Source organism: Neopsephotus bourkii, unplaced genomic scaffold (genome assembly GCF_033783945.1).
Source record: "Neopsephotus bourkii isolate Nb327-2 ecotype Australia unplaced genomic scaffold, CSIRO-AGI_Nbou_v1 NB_1706, whole genome shotgun sequence".
Lineage (NCBI taxonomy): Eukaryota > Metazoa > Chordata > Aves > Psittaciformes > Psittacidae > Neopsephotus > Neopsephotus bourkii.
In genome coordinates, this window is record NW_026902180.1 from 118031 (window position 1) to 135458 (window position 17428).

The 17428-nt window shown below is 37.7% G+C and overlaps 1 protein-coding gene across 4 annotated transcripts in view; it reads left to right on the forward strand.

Moving 5' to 3' along the window:
- The first annotated feature begins 4298 nt into the window (after positions 1-4298).
- Positions 4299-17428, forward strand: part of MRTFB (myocardin related transcription factor B) — a 78444-nt gene continuing 65314 nt past the window's right edge. The window contains exons 1-2 of one of the 4 annotated variants that reach the window (XM_061376092.1): positions 4299-4415; positions 7439-7483. The gene's annotated coding sequence lies outside the window, so the exon portion shown is untranslated. Of the gene's footprint in view, positions 4416-6692; positions 7484-17428 lie in introns of those variants that run through there. The other 3 variants (XM_061376093.1, XM_061376091.1, XM_061376097.1) reach the window with 3 other exon arrangements.

Sequence of the window (17428 nt, forward strand, 5' to 3'; positions counted from 1 at the left end):
AAACAGCATTAAGCTTTAAAACTTAAATTATTATTTTTTATTATTATTCTTATATAATTTACAATTTATACTTATTATTATTAATGCTTTAAGACATTCTTAAATAACAAAAACTATATTAAAATTATTGTGTTTAATATAATTCATTTACATGGCATTTCTGTAGAGAGGTGTAGCTGTATGATACACTTCATCTGAGTAGGTGCTAAGCTTATCTCTGAAACAGCATAGATTTGTTTGTTTTAAGCTAAGTGCTTCAGTTATTTGTGTTGGCAGATACAGGCTTCAAGTGCTTTCTTGAGAATGATGTTCCAAATGAACGTCACAATGCCTGAAGTTGAGGGCCATGAAAAAATACTACTTGAAAATGCTTTTTAAAATTCTTCACTGGAGTTTACACAGAATGTGGGTTTATTGAGTGGTGTATATGAATTTTACACCCAGAAGGCTAGTGTGATTCTTGTATACAGTTACTAAATATTTATATATCAGAAAGAGAAAAACAGACTGGAAGACCTGCAGAATACAGGCACTGTAAGACAATCTTTCTATAAACAACAGTAGCAAGTTAATAGTCAATAATATGATAAATAGTGAATTAGATGCACTGACTATTGCATTACCAGCAGTGACATTCCATATTCATCTGAAGCTATATATACAGGCAGCAGTGACAGCAAGATATTCTTAACAGTTCTGTGTAACAGTGTCTTCTTATCAACCCATATATAGACTTGTTGGTCTACAAGACACAGAATAAATCCTCCCTTTTCTACTATGCTTGAGAAAAGAACTGATGCAAAGCTTCTTGAAAAAAAAAAATCAAATAACTGAGCTGTCATATGCAAGATTTTTACAGGTACATCTGAGACAAGTACACTGATGATTATACTCCTGCTGCTCCAGGTTTATACTCCTACTCCACCTGTATTTGATATGAACTTGACATGTAAAATCACACAAAACTGTATGGGTGAATTTGATAATTCTTGTGCTAATTTAAAGTTAATTACAGAATATTTTATTTTGTTTTAAATAATGATTTGTCTTTATTAGCAAATCTGAAATCACTGCTTAAATCTGTAGAACCATCAAATTCTTTATATAAAATCTGTACTAGAACTGAAAAGCATTTGTAGTTTCTGAATAACTTCTAAAATAAAATTTGGTGTAATTTCATTAAATAAACAATCCCTCCCTCAAATACACAGCTTACAATGGCATAATGAAATACATATCTGTTATAAATCACAAGTACTTTTTGTTGTGAATTAATTTGGACATTAAAATATTGATATTGTGTCATTGTGTTATGCTTACTTCTACTGCAAGAAAGGGAATATAGAGTTCACTGTTATTCTTGGAGGCAAATGCTGAATGCTCTAGCTGAGCTTTTCAGTGCTAAGGAGGAAGTGTTGTACACTCTCATGCCTGAGACAGGAAAGGTGGTGCTCAAAAGACAAGAGCTATTGTGTGGAGCTGGACAACTTCCGTAGAGTGATTTTATGGAAGAAACTCTTTTCAAGTAGCTACTTGCTGCTTTAAACATATCTTCCTTTCCACTGGCTGGTATGACCATGTTGTTTTAGAAAGCACAAATACCTTCAAGACATGAGTCTCAACTGTGTTTAATGTCAAACTTTTCACACACCTTTGCCACTGATACTATAGAATACTAGAAACCGAGAAAAAAAGTATTCCTTATCTTGTGGAATACCTTAGAAGGTATTCCATAAAATGAACCACATCTATACCCTTTTACATCAATTAATTGGCAATGCCTTAATGCGTGCAGCAGTTGAAAGCACCAGAATTACCTAGACTTCATTGTGACATTGAAGAGACTTTACACCTCTTGTACAATGTTCTTGCTTCCCCCTATTCTCTACACACTGTAAAAAGGTAATCTGAATTTCTCCATTAACTATGTAACTTCAATTCTTATAAACAAGATAGAAATATGATTTACATGTTACTATCACTGGAAATCACAACAAATCTTTTTATGTTTCTGCATTTAAATATGTTGGCTAACTTAAAAGGAAAAAATAAGATGAAAAAGCAAACTGAACTTTGTCAACATAATCCCTCTGTAGCAAAGGGATATCTTGCATTTTCAGAAAAACAGAAAACAAATAGTTGTTTCTGAATAGAAACCATTCCAAAAGATTAATACAGCAAATATTCCTGTTAGTATATTTGAAGGAGAAAAAAAGTAATAACAATTTATTTGGCATAATTATCTGACATCCCATCTTCAGAACCATTCACACCAAAGTCTTTGCTAGAATTTACATTCTAAATCTGTTCTCCCCCAGTTACTGTCAGTTTTGTGTGCACTATTGAATTTGTAGGTGAGGGCTTTTTTTTGCTTAATTATTAGTTTTCCTAGAACTCTCTATACCAATCTTTTACTCCCAAAACATTTAAAAATTGGAAAATTGCATAGGAGAGGGCAGCATCAACTATTTAGTGTTTTTGAAGGAGAATATACATGTTCTAGGCACGGACATTGGGGTGACTTGATGAAGCCTGCTTGATTTGTCCTTAGGGAATAAATGTGAAAAACAGACATGTAGCTATGTTCAGTTGAATCCCTGGTTTTTGTGAAACACAAACATTGTTGAATAAGTCTGTAAACATCTTTAATCAAGATCTACAGACTTCTGACCACATTAAAAGCATTCGTCCATGCAAAAAGGCCTTGAGCTAAAGGTATTCCAATACTTGTTCTACTGCGCAGTTCTTGTTAACTGAATGAGTCTCACCTACTTCTCTGGTATGTGCATCTCTTCCTGCTGGTTAACAGCAATAGCTGTTTGGTCTGATGTAATAATTTTTCCTGAACTTAGAATGTCATTTCTCTCAGTCTGATACAATGATGGCTGGGCACAATAAACATCCACTGAATTTGTATGGTTATCATTTCTCTGTTTTAGCTTCAGAAGTTTCAGGACCTTCTCCAAATAACATAATGGCAAAGCAGTAGCAAAATTTTAACCTCTGGGCCATTCAGCTTTGTTCCATTTTCTTAGAAATCTGAAATTTCAGATATACATCGGTTTTATTCAAGTTAACATTAACTGTTTTGTAATCCTAATCTGATTACTCATGAAGCTATACATGAAGTACTTATTTGTAGGTGCTCACATTTCTGGTTTTTACAACAGCCTCGCATCTGAACTGTTTCATTTGAAGGGTGACAGAAGTAAATCTGGAATAAATTATGGGTTTTCATGGTATCTTTACAGTTCATTGCTAAATTTCTGGGTCATTGCTGGGTTTAGTTTTTTCTCAAATGAGATAAAATCTGATTAGCTAACTGTAATTTAGAGGAATGTAAGAGATATGCACCCTGTTTTAAAATGCAAAACAAGTAATGACCCTTCTAATTCATCTCAATAATCTGAACAAGTAATTCTGTGTTATTATTCTATAATGAAGCATATCAAAATGCCACTTATCATCTTAAAACTGTAAGAAATTAAAACCTGACTTATCTTAATGCATGGATGTGTTAATAATAATGGGCCTGATGCAGTATACATACAGCATACGACTACCTGGGTTATTAGTCCATTTGCTAGTGGAATATTCAAGTCGTGTGAGCTCCATGTTGCACAATACATGCAAGAAATTACTGTGTGCGTGTGTGATCACATTCTGCTTGCAGAATACATGCATATTTTTTCTATTGCACATTCTCAAGCGTTCATCACCAGGCTTCCAAAACCTCTTCTAAGGCATGGGGGCGTTTCCTCCTGGTTGTTTTGATGTTTGATCAAGTTCAGTCACCTCAAACGTTTACAGCTAAGCCTGAAGGTAAAACACATGAGTTACGAGTCCCACCTTGCTTAGGTGTGTTTGCATGGTAGAGGTTTGAAGCGAGTTTTGCCTCGAATTTCCAAATCGTGCGACGGCAGCACCTGAAGGAAAGCTCCGTGGAAGGCCCCCCGGCCTCACCTCATAAATTCCCCCTAGCGCCGGGCTGGGCCAGGCAGAGCCGCAGGGTTAGTCCGGCAGGCCACCGGCCAGGTGCGCTCAGAGAAGGTACCTGACAGCGGGCGGCAGTCACCGGTCACCGCCTGGGCCGACAGGGACACAGCGACGGACGGCGGTAGGGCACGACGGGGCGGGTTACCTCAGCCGTGGGCAGAGACCCCCAGCTCCAGAGAACACCAAAGACACGGGCACCCAGCCCCCTGCCCCAGCTACCAGGGCGCGAATACCCGGATGCAGCCGCCCCGCCAGCGCCTCCCACACGTGTGAGGCGGCCGCAGAGCGCCCGCGCGCGCGGCCTCCCCGCCCCCGCCCGCGGGCCAACCGCCGGGGCGCGCACCCCGCCACCCCCCCCCGAGGGCGGTCCCGGCCGCGTAGCTCGCGAGAGGACATGTCCGCGGCGGCGGCGGGCAACGGTGAGGCAGAGAGAGTGGGAGAGACCGGGCGAGGGGGGCAGGGGGGACGGTGCCGCCGCTGCTCGGCCACGGTGCTCCATGCGGGGTCCGGGGGGTGAGGGGGGAGCCCCCTCACTTGACGGGCGGGGGGGCCGCGGGGCCGCCGCCGCGGAGGGGCCACAGGGCGGTGAGCGGCCCCCTCGAGACAGCGGTGCCTGCCAGGCCTGCGGTGGTCTGCGGGCCGCCCCGCCCGCGAGTGGCCGCCGTGCGCGCTGCCACAGCCATCTTAAGGAGGCTGAGGCGTGTGGGATCGCGCCTCGCTACCCTGGCTCGGCGCCAGCCCCTCGCTGCCGGAGCGGGGCAGGGCAGGGTCCTCACAGGGCCGGGTCCTGGGGACAGGGCTGAGGGCGGCCGCTTCGCGGGAGCTGCCCCTGTGGGCCCGGAACCTCTCACATCCCGTTCGGAGATCTGCCTGACCAGGCTTCTGCCGAGAGCACGCTGACAGACTTGCCTTCTGTTGCACTGCGGCCGCAGATTTTTATTATTACTAGTTCAGTAAGGCACACAAAATGCTGGGAGAGGTACGGGGACTGCGAGTAAAAAGGTGTAACTGCAGGGCCTGGCCTTAAAAATAGGTGCATTGAAATGAATGCTTTTTCCTTTTCAAAGCAGTGAAGTCGAGACCGCTGGCCTTGGTGACCCACATCACACAACCACAGCTTGTGTTCCCTTACCTGTTAAAAGAGCAGATGCCCTTAGACCAGACCGTTAGAGAGTTTTGTTTCATAGGTTTGTTAGCTATGAAATACAGAGATTTTAGATGGCGCTTGGTTGGAAAGTAGCAAGTGTGTGTCTGCAGCAGTTCTATGCGCAGATCTGTGTCTCGGGTGCACTTAAATCGACACGTGTGACGCTCTTTGGAGTGGAGTGAGAAAGGCAAAGAGCTGTGCTGCAGTGCCTTTCCTTTGTGCCAGCAAATACATTTGCCTTCATTCCGTTTGTATGGGGTTTGTACTGGTTTATAAGTATGTAGTGTAGAAAACTGCTGTTATGCTGTCTCAGTGAAGTCCAGAGAGGTAATACTGGGACTTTATGGCTGCAGCAGGCAGTGTAGCTGAAACAGAAGCTACAGGATTAAAAACAAACAAATTTAATCACGAAATAAATATCAAAAATCTACCTTTTCATGCATATCATACAGGCAGCACCATGAAATCTCATGGCTGTCAATAAGCAAAAAAAATTTACACAACCATCAGTCATCTTTTAAGGAAAACTCAGCTTACACCTTTCTGAGTACAGCATGTTCTAAAGTTCTTGTTTATGGGAAGGCAATTGCATTTCTTCCTCACACTAGATCTTTCCCTTCATGATGGAAAAATGCCCAGGTTTTGAATTAATTGATGTTTTAATGCCTTAAACAAAGGCGCAGCTGGCATTTCATGAGATTGTTTTCTTAATGTGTGACATTTTATCTAGTTCCTTCCTGAAGTTTTCTTTCCTGTGTAATTAGGGCAAATTATGATTTTTGTGGTATAAACTTGCATTCAAAGTTCGACAGTGCTGTGTGGTAATCACACCAGTTATAAAGAAAATAATAGCATGTGGAAGCTGAAAGTCCATAGTACGTTATTGGAAGTGCAGACCAACTTTACCAGTTTGGCTGTATTTGGAGAAATGTGCAACACTGACCTTGATACAGAGGAATTTTTAAGAGCAGTCATACAGTAACTTGAAAATCACCTTAATATTTACCTTTTTTGATTTACAGGCTTCTGTTGAATGAGTTACTGTTACAAACAAGCTTGAAAGGTGGAGCTTAATACATAGATATTCAAGCAAATTCAGGGGTTTTATGTGTAAAATGTTTAGTGAATTGTAGCCCTTGCTTGTTAGCCTAGAAATCAAACAAGATAATTGACGAAATTATGGATTAATATGATATTGAATAGGAAGTATATACTTAATTATGGGTTTGGAGGTTTTGTTGTGTTTTTTTTTTTAAACAGTGTTTAGATAAGTATTGGAAGGAAGAGGGAATACCTTTTACTGTAGGCCATTTCTTTTTTTTAGACCTTTTGGTGCACCTTTTTCGTCTTGGAACCTCTTCCTCTTGTATTTTGGATTAGTTTTTTACATGTTTAGGTTTTAACCTCTTCCACTGATATGTACAGAAACCACCACAGCAGTCTCAGCCTTTGGGCATGCAAACTTTTAGATGAAGAAAAACCCTCTGCTTGTTAGGATTAATCTTGGAACAAAGGCAACATTGCGTGGCTGAGCCATGTATGGGGACCTCTTAGGCCAACACTGATGGGTTCAAAGCTCAAACTGGAAAACCTCATTAATGTTGTATGAAACAGGATGTAATAAATGCCAACCCTAAAGATAACTGTTTTTCTTTTTAACTTTTCTAAATTTGGTGTGCAGAAGGTTTGCATTGACATAATCATATGTGTCTGTAGATACGTATATGTACACACATGCTCTAAAACATAAATGAAATGTTGATGACAGAACAAACATCAGTTGTCATAGCAAAAAGCCAAAATGTGGTTATGGACATTTTCCTTTTTTGTTTAGAAAGGTTCCTTTGTATTGGAATCTGTAGAAAGCTAATACATATTTCTGTTATGAAATGACATTATAGTGTGTAGATGTAATTGGTGTTTTAACTTCTAAGTGTAACAACATTCCAGCTGTAATGAATGGGACTTTAAGGAGCTAAGACTGGTCTTATATATTGCAGCTGAATTAAAAAGAGCACTTGTTCTTCTCGGAGGTAATTGGAAAGACAAATAATTAGTGTGTTAGAATTTGAGTGGTAATACAAAAGGTGCTAAAAAATTACCTTGAAATTAGTTTTTTTGACCTAGTAAGATACTTTAACATCCCCAATATTGAAAAAAGTTAAAAAGAACAACTTGTATTCTTAAGGTTTAAATTTCATAAATGGAATACAGTATGCAACTTTTAAAATAAAGAATTCTTGAGACATTTTTTGTGATTTTTGTTTTTCCTATCTTTACTTTCCAATTGACCAGAAATGCGCTGAAACAGACACTACAGAAGGAGGCTAGACATACGAGGTAAGTGCTGTATCTTACACTAAAACTTTCTACTTACAGGTTTTTTTTATAAAGCCACTACTTATAGTGAGCAGTCTCACTTTAAATTGTGCTGGTTTATAATCCTGTTAAAATGGAAGGCTTTCCAGAAGATATGTTCTCATACAAACAGGAATTTGGATATCTGTACTACCTGTGTTACATAAGCTAAGTTATTGTGATGTTTGGTTTGCCATTTGATACTAGTTTCTTTTAATCACCTCTTAGAATTTTGACTTATTAAATAGTCTTATGTTGATTAAATGATATTTTCTCCTTTTTAAAGGACTCTAAAGCTTGCAAACCTTTACAAATTATGTTAGACTTTTTATAAATGTTAATAGTTTTTGTATTGGTAGGTAAAACTTTGGCCTCTATAGCATTTTGTTGATTTTTGATTCAGTCTAGTACCAGCATAGCACCAGAGCATGTCACAGCACTTCCTAAGTGCACCCGACCCAATGTGTTTTGATTAAATAAATCCAGGTGTAATGAGGAGAGGAAACTTCCTTCTTGAAGGGAGTAATGAAGAATGTTTAATGGCTGCTGATAGAATTCTGTTTCAATAGGTATTAGGAAGGGACCCAAGCAGCTTCTTAAAATAAGGAACTTGGGTTATGTCAGCTAAAACATTCTCATTTCTGGAACTGTGCGCATCTCATGTTCAGTTGGTACCTAAATAGTGAAAATTGTAATCCTACTCCCTCCCTCATCGTCTTTTGTATGGGGAAAAAGGGCTTTGTTGGGGTGAAGAGGTTGCTTTTTTTTCAGAATAACCAAGACAGAGCATCAAGCTTAAAGCCTCCCTGATAATTTCTACTGAGGCCCCTCTAAGGTGAACTAGAGCATTGGCTCCACCTCTACAGAAAAAAACAGACAGTGCACACAACTTCCATGGCTAACTGCTCCAGAGAAGGGAGGAAAAGCAAGATGCACAAAACTTCCTGGGTATCCACAGAAGGTGGGATATATCTGGAGCATTAATGTATTCCAGTGAAGCCCAGAGCTGTAGGGGTAGGCAAAAAAATAGCAGCTGGAAACACTTAAAGATGGGGGAGCTTCCTTTAACCTGAAGGTAAAGCGTGCTTTAGGATTGCATTCAGGCTACGTAAAGAAGGGCTGGTTTTATTAGAGTTGGCAAACCAGTTCATTTCATGTCCCTGCTTAGTAAATCTGGAGCCTTTGTTTCTTGCTGTGAATATAGCTGTTACTTTTTTAGCAGCATGCCTTAAAAAAAGAGATCAACAACTGAAATTAAGCCTGTTCACACTTGACAGCCATGAATGTTTCATGTTTGCTTCTTTAAATGAAATTATTCTGTGTTGTGTTGAGCATTGTGCTGCCATTGTTTCTTCAGCATTTTTATCGCCTGAAGTTCAAGAGCCTAAATTGCATTATATTTATTATGGAATAAAACTTTTTCAAACTTTTGTTCTGCATTAAAGATTGACAGCTGCTGTAAAACTACTCTTCAGAGTTGTTGAGGCTTTGTTAGAGCCACAGCCACAAAAATCTTCCGTATCATGAAACTCCAAAGCAAATGCACATTACAGAATTTATTAAAGTGTTCAGATTACTGTTATTAAATCCAGATGTTAATGTAACGGGTTTGCACTTGTGCAATAAACTGAATCTCTGTGATTGTTGACTCAGTAGACAGTATTTTAAGGTTTCATGTTTGAGTACTTGGCTAAAGCCATTAATTAAATGTTTGAAAACTGGCTTAAACCTGGGCATGAGGCCAAAAGCAACAAAGTGAGAGAGAAGTCATGGTTAAGCTCATTTTTGATCTTCACACTGACTAGTGAAATACAAATGAACAAAACCACTAAAAATAAAGGGAAAACCCACTGGTTTTCTACCCTTCTCCAACTGTGAATTTATGAGATAATAGGCCCAAATTCGTATCTCTGAAAAGGATGGACAATTACATTTTTATTTCCACTTTTTGTTTCTAATGTCAGAAATCTGTTGGAATGCTGGGGAACAGTTTGCTGAAAACTTGATTACAAACTAGAGACATGAAAATTAGTTTGCCAGTCATTCTTTATTAGAAATGTAAAAGAAGTACCTCATAAAAATTTAGTAGAGAAACTCGTTAATGGAGTTCAAGTTAGCATGTTCCAGTAAAGTCCAGTTAATACCCATAAACGGTTCTTGTATATCACAAAGTGAGAAGTTTCTAAGTATTTCCTGTACAAAAAGCAAAACAAAATAGAAGCATAGAATGTGAGCTATTGCCATTCTCTGTAATTACAGTGCCGTCTCAATTCCTAATTTTGTTCCCCTTTTTTTGAAAATGAAAATATATTGTTTGGTAAAGTTGTCATCCAGAGAAGCTTTAAGCATGCATTTATGAGACTAACTCGGTTGCAGAAAGTGGAACACATGCTTAAAGCTTTTCAGGATTTAGAACCATGTGTTAGTAAAACTTCAGGAAAGTAATAGTTGTGATTTAACATAATCAAAGAAATCTGTGTATGAATGCCACTTTTACATTGACAGATTTTCAGTGTAAATTGTGAGTTACGGCTTTAGTGTTTATACTTAAATGTTATGTGAGAGAACACATGATGTCACCATTACCTCATTTTGTGTTTTAAAACATTGTGTAAGTTGTATGTGCTACCAATATTTTGTATGTTGTGAATGAGCCATCTTTCTCAGCACGTTTTGTTCTTGGATGTAAGTGCCTTTGGAAGTATGAAAGCAAAGGAGTGTGTTTGTGCTTCTGTAATCTCTCCTTGGTGGTAATTGAGCGGACAAGGGCCTCGGAATATGGGTCCTTCAAAAGTGGAGCTTGCTGAATATACTGAGATCACTTACAGAAATTAATGTTCACTAATGTTCTTTATTAAAGAACACTTTATGTTCATTGGAGTTGGTCTGAGGCGTTCCCTTTTTGTATTATTTTAGGAGGTTTTGAATGGACTAATAAATCTCTCAAATATTTTGGAGTGTTTGTTTTTTCATTGTTACTGTTACTTGGTACATTAATTTTTTAGGATTTTCTCCTTTAAAAATACCATCTAAAAAAAAAATCTTTCAGTGGAAAATACAACTCAAGACAGGTAACCAAAGGAAATGCCTTAGCGTTTTGCTAATGATTTTCAATGTGTAAGCTGTACTTTTTGTGCAGCTGTGTTCTTTATAAATATAACTAGTATATTTATATATAATTTTATATATATATAAATACAGCTAGTATATTTATAAGGGTTTTGTTAAAGCCTTGTGAACTATCTGAATTAGAAAAGAATTTTTAAAATCTTAGATCAGCTCTTGACACGATTTAATAGTGATGTGTCAGATTTGCTGTTAGTTCAGATCAATGAAATATTGGGTATGGATGGCAGTATGCTTGTTCACACGTTTTCCTCTCATGGTTATGGTTGTGCTTGCTTTGCATCCAACAGGAGGAAATAAATGGATGTGCTTTTTTTTAGTAGGAATATTCTGAACACAGATAAATTCAGACTCTCACTGGTTGAGTGTTGCTGTGCAGCAGCATTGGCTATGACATTGAATGCAGAATTGTCAATGAAGAGATGTGTTTGCGCATCAGTTCTCTTTGAGTTTTTCACTGTTATAAAGTTCGGGGGGGGAGCTTAAGTAAAATTGCAGAATTGAATGCTTGTACTTCAGAGGAGTAGATGAGCTTGTGCTGATTAATGTGTCTTTGCAAACCTCGACCTTTTTTTCTGGTAAGAAATCCAAACCTTAAATACACTGCAAGCTGGAAGTGCTAATACTACCTCCTATCCCTGAATGCTGAGGAGTTGCTCCAAAAGCAAAGGGTGGTCAGTTAACAGGTTGGTTGTTTGGGACCTGTAGTTATTTCTTTAAAAATTTCCAGTATTTCTGTAGTTTGGCTTATACCATTTAGGTAAATATTGAGAATAATCACATCATCATCATAAAACTGTGTGTGAAGCTACAGGAGTGACTGAAAACCTCACCATTTTCTAATTAATGTATTCAACACTGTATTTTGATTTGGAGTTTCTCAAAAGCAGAAGGGTTTTAATACCTGGTTTATAAGGGAAGAACTAAACTCACTGTGTTTCCAGTAAACAATTCCAAAGAAGTTACTACTTATTATACAGTCATATGGGTTATTTACAGTAATGTTTGTTTATGTTAATGTCAGACAATACAGCAGCACTTATGGTGTGAGTACACTGCTTGGTGTAAGATAAAGGGTTTTAAATGCTATCAGTTTCTGCAAAATGTAAACTCTTTATGGTTATAGGAATTATAAATCTTCAATGTGAATCAAGCTTTAAATAATTCAGTCTACATCTGTAGGCAATTTCAACCACCTTTCTTTGCTTCTATGAATAACACAGTAGAACTGGTGATTTCTTCTGGAATCAGATCAGCATGGTGAGGCATTTTTACAGTTTTACCATTTGACTGCTCTTTGACCGGGTCCTGTAAAATGTGCCTGATTTTTAGAAACCTGTCAAGCAGCACTGGGAAATCAGAAAGGTGGAATCTCTGGGAAAGGTTGAAATGCACATAGTAACAACCTGCTTGAGCCAATAGTTCATCTTTCTGTGCCCTGAGAAATTTCTAAGCAGGAACAAGGTGGACAATATGGAGACAAACTAGAAATCTGAAACAGGGTGAATAAAACACAAGAAGGTACTTCCCCTTTCTGCAGACTAAACCAGACTGATAGTTGACAGAAGGCTGTTGCACATAGGTAGAGTTATAAAACTACTGTTTCTCAAATACTTGGGGCCAGTAATGGGGCCAGAAGGTAGTCCAAATGATAGAATTCAATAGCATCTCTTTGATCTGTCTGTAGGTAGGTTTTTGAAAGCCTAAACCAAGCCTTGTGCTGGCTGGTTGAAAGAAGAGGATATATTAAGGACGGATGGTATACAGAGCATTTTTGAAAGGTAAGGTAGAAAGTGAGATGAGAAGTGTTTCACTGATAAATGGAGATTAAAAAAATAGAGCATTCAGGAAGAGGAATTGAGAAGGAAAGCAAGTAGTGAAATGATAAGACCCGATGTCAGAGAAGAAATAATGAAAATAAGCTAAGAGCAAAAGAGAAACCTGGGCTGTACTAATTCTGTCTGACCAGATAATGTCTTGTTTTCATCACATTATTAGTAGTTTTCCAATAGGGTTGCTAATAAAACTTCGTAGTATTTTGTTGGTGTTTGGTTTTGTGGGGTTTTTTTATTTTGTTGTGGGTTTTCTGTAGGCTTTTTTTTGTTTTGTTTTGTTTTGTTTTCCCTAAAAACTATTTTATGCTCTTTAAAAAAAAAAAAAAAGGTCATCTTTGAGGAAAGAGCAGTATTGCTTCAAATTTTCAGCCTTTTCTTACTGATTTATTCGTGGTTAAATACATTGTGCGTTAGTAAATGTGTCTAACCAAAGTGTTTTGAAACATATTTAACCCCAAGAAATTATGTTTGACTGTTAAATGATGGCAGTGTCTTACATATCAGAAGGAATATGAAAGCAGGTATGTTTTCTGTTATGCTGCTTAAGACCAAAATGCCTAGTACATAAATAAAATTATTATATGTGAGAGAAATTATGGCTTGAAGTGTTTAGGCTCGTGAGTTTGTAAATTGACTGTTACTCTAGTCTTGATGTGTTTATGAAATGTTCAGTAAGAGGTTTTCCATTAGCATTGTGCAGAAGAATATTAGGAAAATACATTAAAAAATATTTCAGCCTGTATTTTAAGCATTCTTTTTGCTTACTGAAGCTCATGAAGTTTACTCCACATTTGAAGTACATTTTCAGCTGAGGAAAAAGAACTATTCAGCCACATAACTTACTGAAACATGATAAAGGTGATACTCTTTGTCCTTTGGTTCAGCTTCTCCATTCTACCCCTACCAAAGCTTTTTGCCTGCTTGGGTTTGTTCTCCTCAGCCATTTGAGTTCAGGTTAGCCATGTCACCAGGGTAGGTCTCCTCAGACGGAGCACCCTGTTGGTAAGGAGCACCCATGCCAACAGCCAACCCTACAGTGTGGACAGGATCACCCTAACCAGAAATGAGGTGGTGAAAATCAGCCAAGAGCTGGTGATTTGGTCAGCCGGCACATCTGGGAGTGGGTTTGGTGGGTCTAATGGGAATGCCCTGTATTTAGTCACTGTGCCACTGCTCCTAGTTAGTAACTACAGTTTAATTTTTTGTAATTGTTGGAAGATGATAGACTAGTGGGGGTATGTGTTCAATGTTGAATTAAGGAATAAGCTTTAGTTAGAGATGTTTAAGTTCTGTAGTAATAAGGTAATGCTTTATTAATACAGCAGACTTCAGCAATGGTGTCTCCTTGTTAATTCAGAAATAGCTGGTTCTTCAAATTGAACGGTGGGTACGGACTGTCTCTTTTTTACACTCACCCTAAATTGATCCTTTGTGTTACTACTTTCATCATAAATTTCTAAATACTATTTTCCTTTAAGATGATCTTGGGAAGTAATTTGTCTAAACTGAGTGAAGGAAATAATCTGTTGTACTCAGGCATTCTCATCTTTAGGTCTAAACGTGAAGTATCTGTCTTTAAATAGAGGAAGCCTTTTTTCTGTGTTGATTAACTTTTTGTTGAGTGGTTCTTGAGATGATAACTATTTCTGAAGGTCATTGTGTTTGTTTCTTGATCAGCCTATTTATAGTTACCACCATTTCTGCATGAACAGAGGACTTTTTCTCTCCTTTATAACTGAGGGAGATTAGAATTATGTTTGTTTTATAAGGGAAAGGTTTAATGGCTTTTTTTCCACTTCAAGTTGTAGTATGAGTAAATCCCAAGAAATACGGAATTTAGATGTGTTACAGCTGTTACATCTAGTAACTGATACAGAAATGTACTGTAAACAAATTCATGGTCACCATCTATCCATTTATTTATTTATTTTTAAACAAGCATCTTTGTGGGGAATGAAATATTGGAACACACAATAGTTGGACAGATAAGACTTCTTTGAAAGTGACCTTAGGCAACATAAACTCTCCTGACCCAGAGTTTCTGCTCTGTTAGTCTTTAGCTAATTTCAGTACGGAAGATGGAATTTGAGTTCAGTTTAGCTTTGGAGATCGTGAGAAGTTGGTTCTTAAAGCACTGAGGGCATGGACTGTGGATTATAGCATTAAGCTGTTCTGAACATTAGAGTTTTCAAGCATTATACTAATAACATAGTTTTTCTGATTATTTTAGAATATGGGTGTTGATCTGGGGATTAAGTTTGATCACTTATAATCTTGGTTCTGTATTTATAAAGAAACAGTAAGTGATCTTCCTTCCTGTTGTCTTACTCTGTTCACAGAGAGTATTATGGGCCTTGTTGGAAGAAATGATCTCGATTTGAGAGGTAGAAGTTTGGCTTTTTTTTAGTAAAGATTTTGTAAATTTTGTCTTTAACAAAATTTATTTATTTTTCTGTTAAAGTCATAATACTTCATTTGTGGTATGTCCTCATGCTTAATTTCCAATATTTAGGAGGCCGGGGCCTGGAGGATTGTGGTTTGGGTTTTTTTCTACTTGAAAAATTCCTTAAATGCATGGGATTAGCATCTTTTAATATGCATCCTTATTGGAACTATAAAACCCCTCACTTTAATTCTTGGGAAGATACTGCAAGGAGTATATCTATTACAACTGATATAATTGCACTCACATTCTGACCTTTTGTCACTATTGTGTAAAAAATTAGGCCATTAATATGATGTGGGATTTCAGCAGTTGAGCAGTAATTCACTGCAAACCAAATGCAGTGTGACACTGTTTCTGTTTGCTTCCAGGCAGGGTTTAGAAACTACTCTTTAACCCTGCTCTATCAATAGGTGTAACTTGGAGAAAGTATCAGCTGGAGACTGAGGAGGGAAGAAGTTGTCCTTAAGCCATGAATCTAAATGAAAGCTGGTATAAAGTGAGGAAACAACTGTGCTTTTTTCCATTTTAAGTACTTTATAAAGTTCATAATACAAAGGAGTAAATAAACATACTTGCCCAGTTTCAGTAGCAGCTTTGGCTATCAGAAATGAGAAGTATATTGACCTCATTCTGGCTCCAGGATTATGGTGAATACGGTGGAGAATAATTTACGTATGTTGAGTAGAAGAGTTGGCAATAACATATGAACTGCCAGAAGTTTGTGTCACTGCCTCTGTTCAGTTGAGAAAGATGAGCATGCATGCAATGAATATACGTGTTTAATGTATGTAGCTGTGGGTTATCTTTGGAGCAGTAAATCTTATGGTTGTAGCTCACCCAATGGTTTTATCTAAGCAGGACAGCAGCACTATTTAAAAAAAAAAATCTTAAAACTTCCAACAACCTTTTTAATGAGCCCTTAATGGTCCTTCTGTTGCTATTCAAAATGGGCCACATCTTCCAATGTAAATTGAATTGTTGAGAAGAAGAGATGGCCCCTTGAACTTGTTAATTTTTTGTTATTAGGCCTCTGCTTTCTTTCTAGTTAAAGGAAATAGAACAGAGGAGATGATTAAATACTTGTAGTAACTTGCAAAGTAAACCCAATCATTTGGGACACTTAAATACGTATCATAATGCTCTGCCATGCTTTTTACAGGGTGGTAACATCATAAATAAGAAGAGAACAGAAAAGAGTATTCCAGATGAGTTCTTTACGGACATAGCATAAGTCAGATAAAGAATGCATGGCAAATAGCTGCCACTTAAGAGGTACAGAAAGATGATTTTTGTCTTTCTTTAAACATTAATTGGGCATCTTCTAAGCTTTTCTTTTGTCCATTAGTGGGTTGTTTTACAAGTTTTAGTTTCAGAAGTTAAGAGCAACAAGTTGACTGGTTTCCATGGGAGCTAATTCAAGTTATTGTGATGGTTTTAATACCTGAAAGCATCTGTGTTGGTGGAAGCCAGTATGCAGCAAAAGGTTTGTGAGACAGATTTTCTAAATTGTCCTAAGGTTTGAAGTAGGGGGTGAACTGAGCATCATCTGCACATGTGCACTGGATTGCAGTTCAGACATAAGCATCATGATACTTGCAGGAGCCCCTCAAATGGAGCTGCTGGTAATCCCTACTTCTGCCACATTATTTTGAATTCATGTATTTAGTTTATTGCTGAATCTGAATAATAAATTCTGTCCTTTAGAAGTTGATTGTATTTTTTAAGAGGTCAAATATCAGTATTTGGTAAACCAAATATTATAACATGTTGCTGATCTCTCTAATAATATATATAAATAAGAAGCAGCAAACTATGAATCATCAAGAAACATTATAGAAATGCTTGTGTAATGGCCAGTCATGCTTATGAAGGAAGCTAGAAAGTAGCATGTTCAACGGGAAACAGTCCTGCAGTTCCTTCCTCTCCAAGTTGAATCCTAGTCCTTTCCTTGCTTTGCTCAAGTCAAGGGGTTGGTTTACAGGCATTAAAATAAACAGAATAGCACCTGCATCTTAGTCATAAATGGGAAGATCTTAAAGTAGCTAAGCAAACAATGAAATCATGGAGATTTAACCTTTTCTGAAATGCCTTACCTTCTCTACCAGCATTCATTTTTAAGGTAGATCAGCATTTTGGTGATGAAAGGACTCTGAACATGTAAAGGAATTGTTGAAGATGAAGATCCAATGTATTGTTAAAATTAACTAATTCATTATTTTGTGAACTGTCAGAACACCTCTTGCAAAAAGCTCTGCAGATCTTAATTGAATTTTTTTTCTACTGAATGCCCACTTCTAGGACATGATACTATAATGTTTAGCAACTGTATGATGTGCTAATACAAATATTTGACCCTTCCTCCAGACTTCAGCTATCAAGTGCTTTTATAATACCAAAATGAGCACTTGTGTTTTGATTTTTTTATATGTTGCCAACTTCAATTACATAAATAGATTCTGCTGGCTGCACTGGTTATGTTTACTGATGACAGAAGATGACAGAACACGTTATTGAACTAAT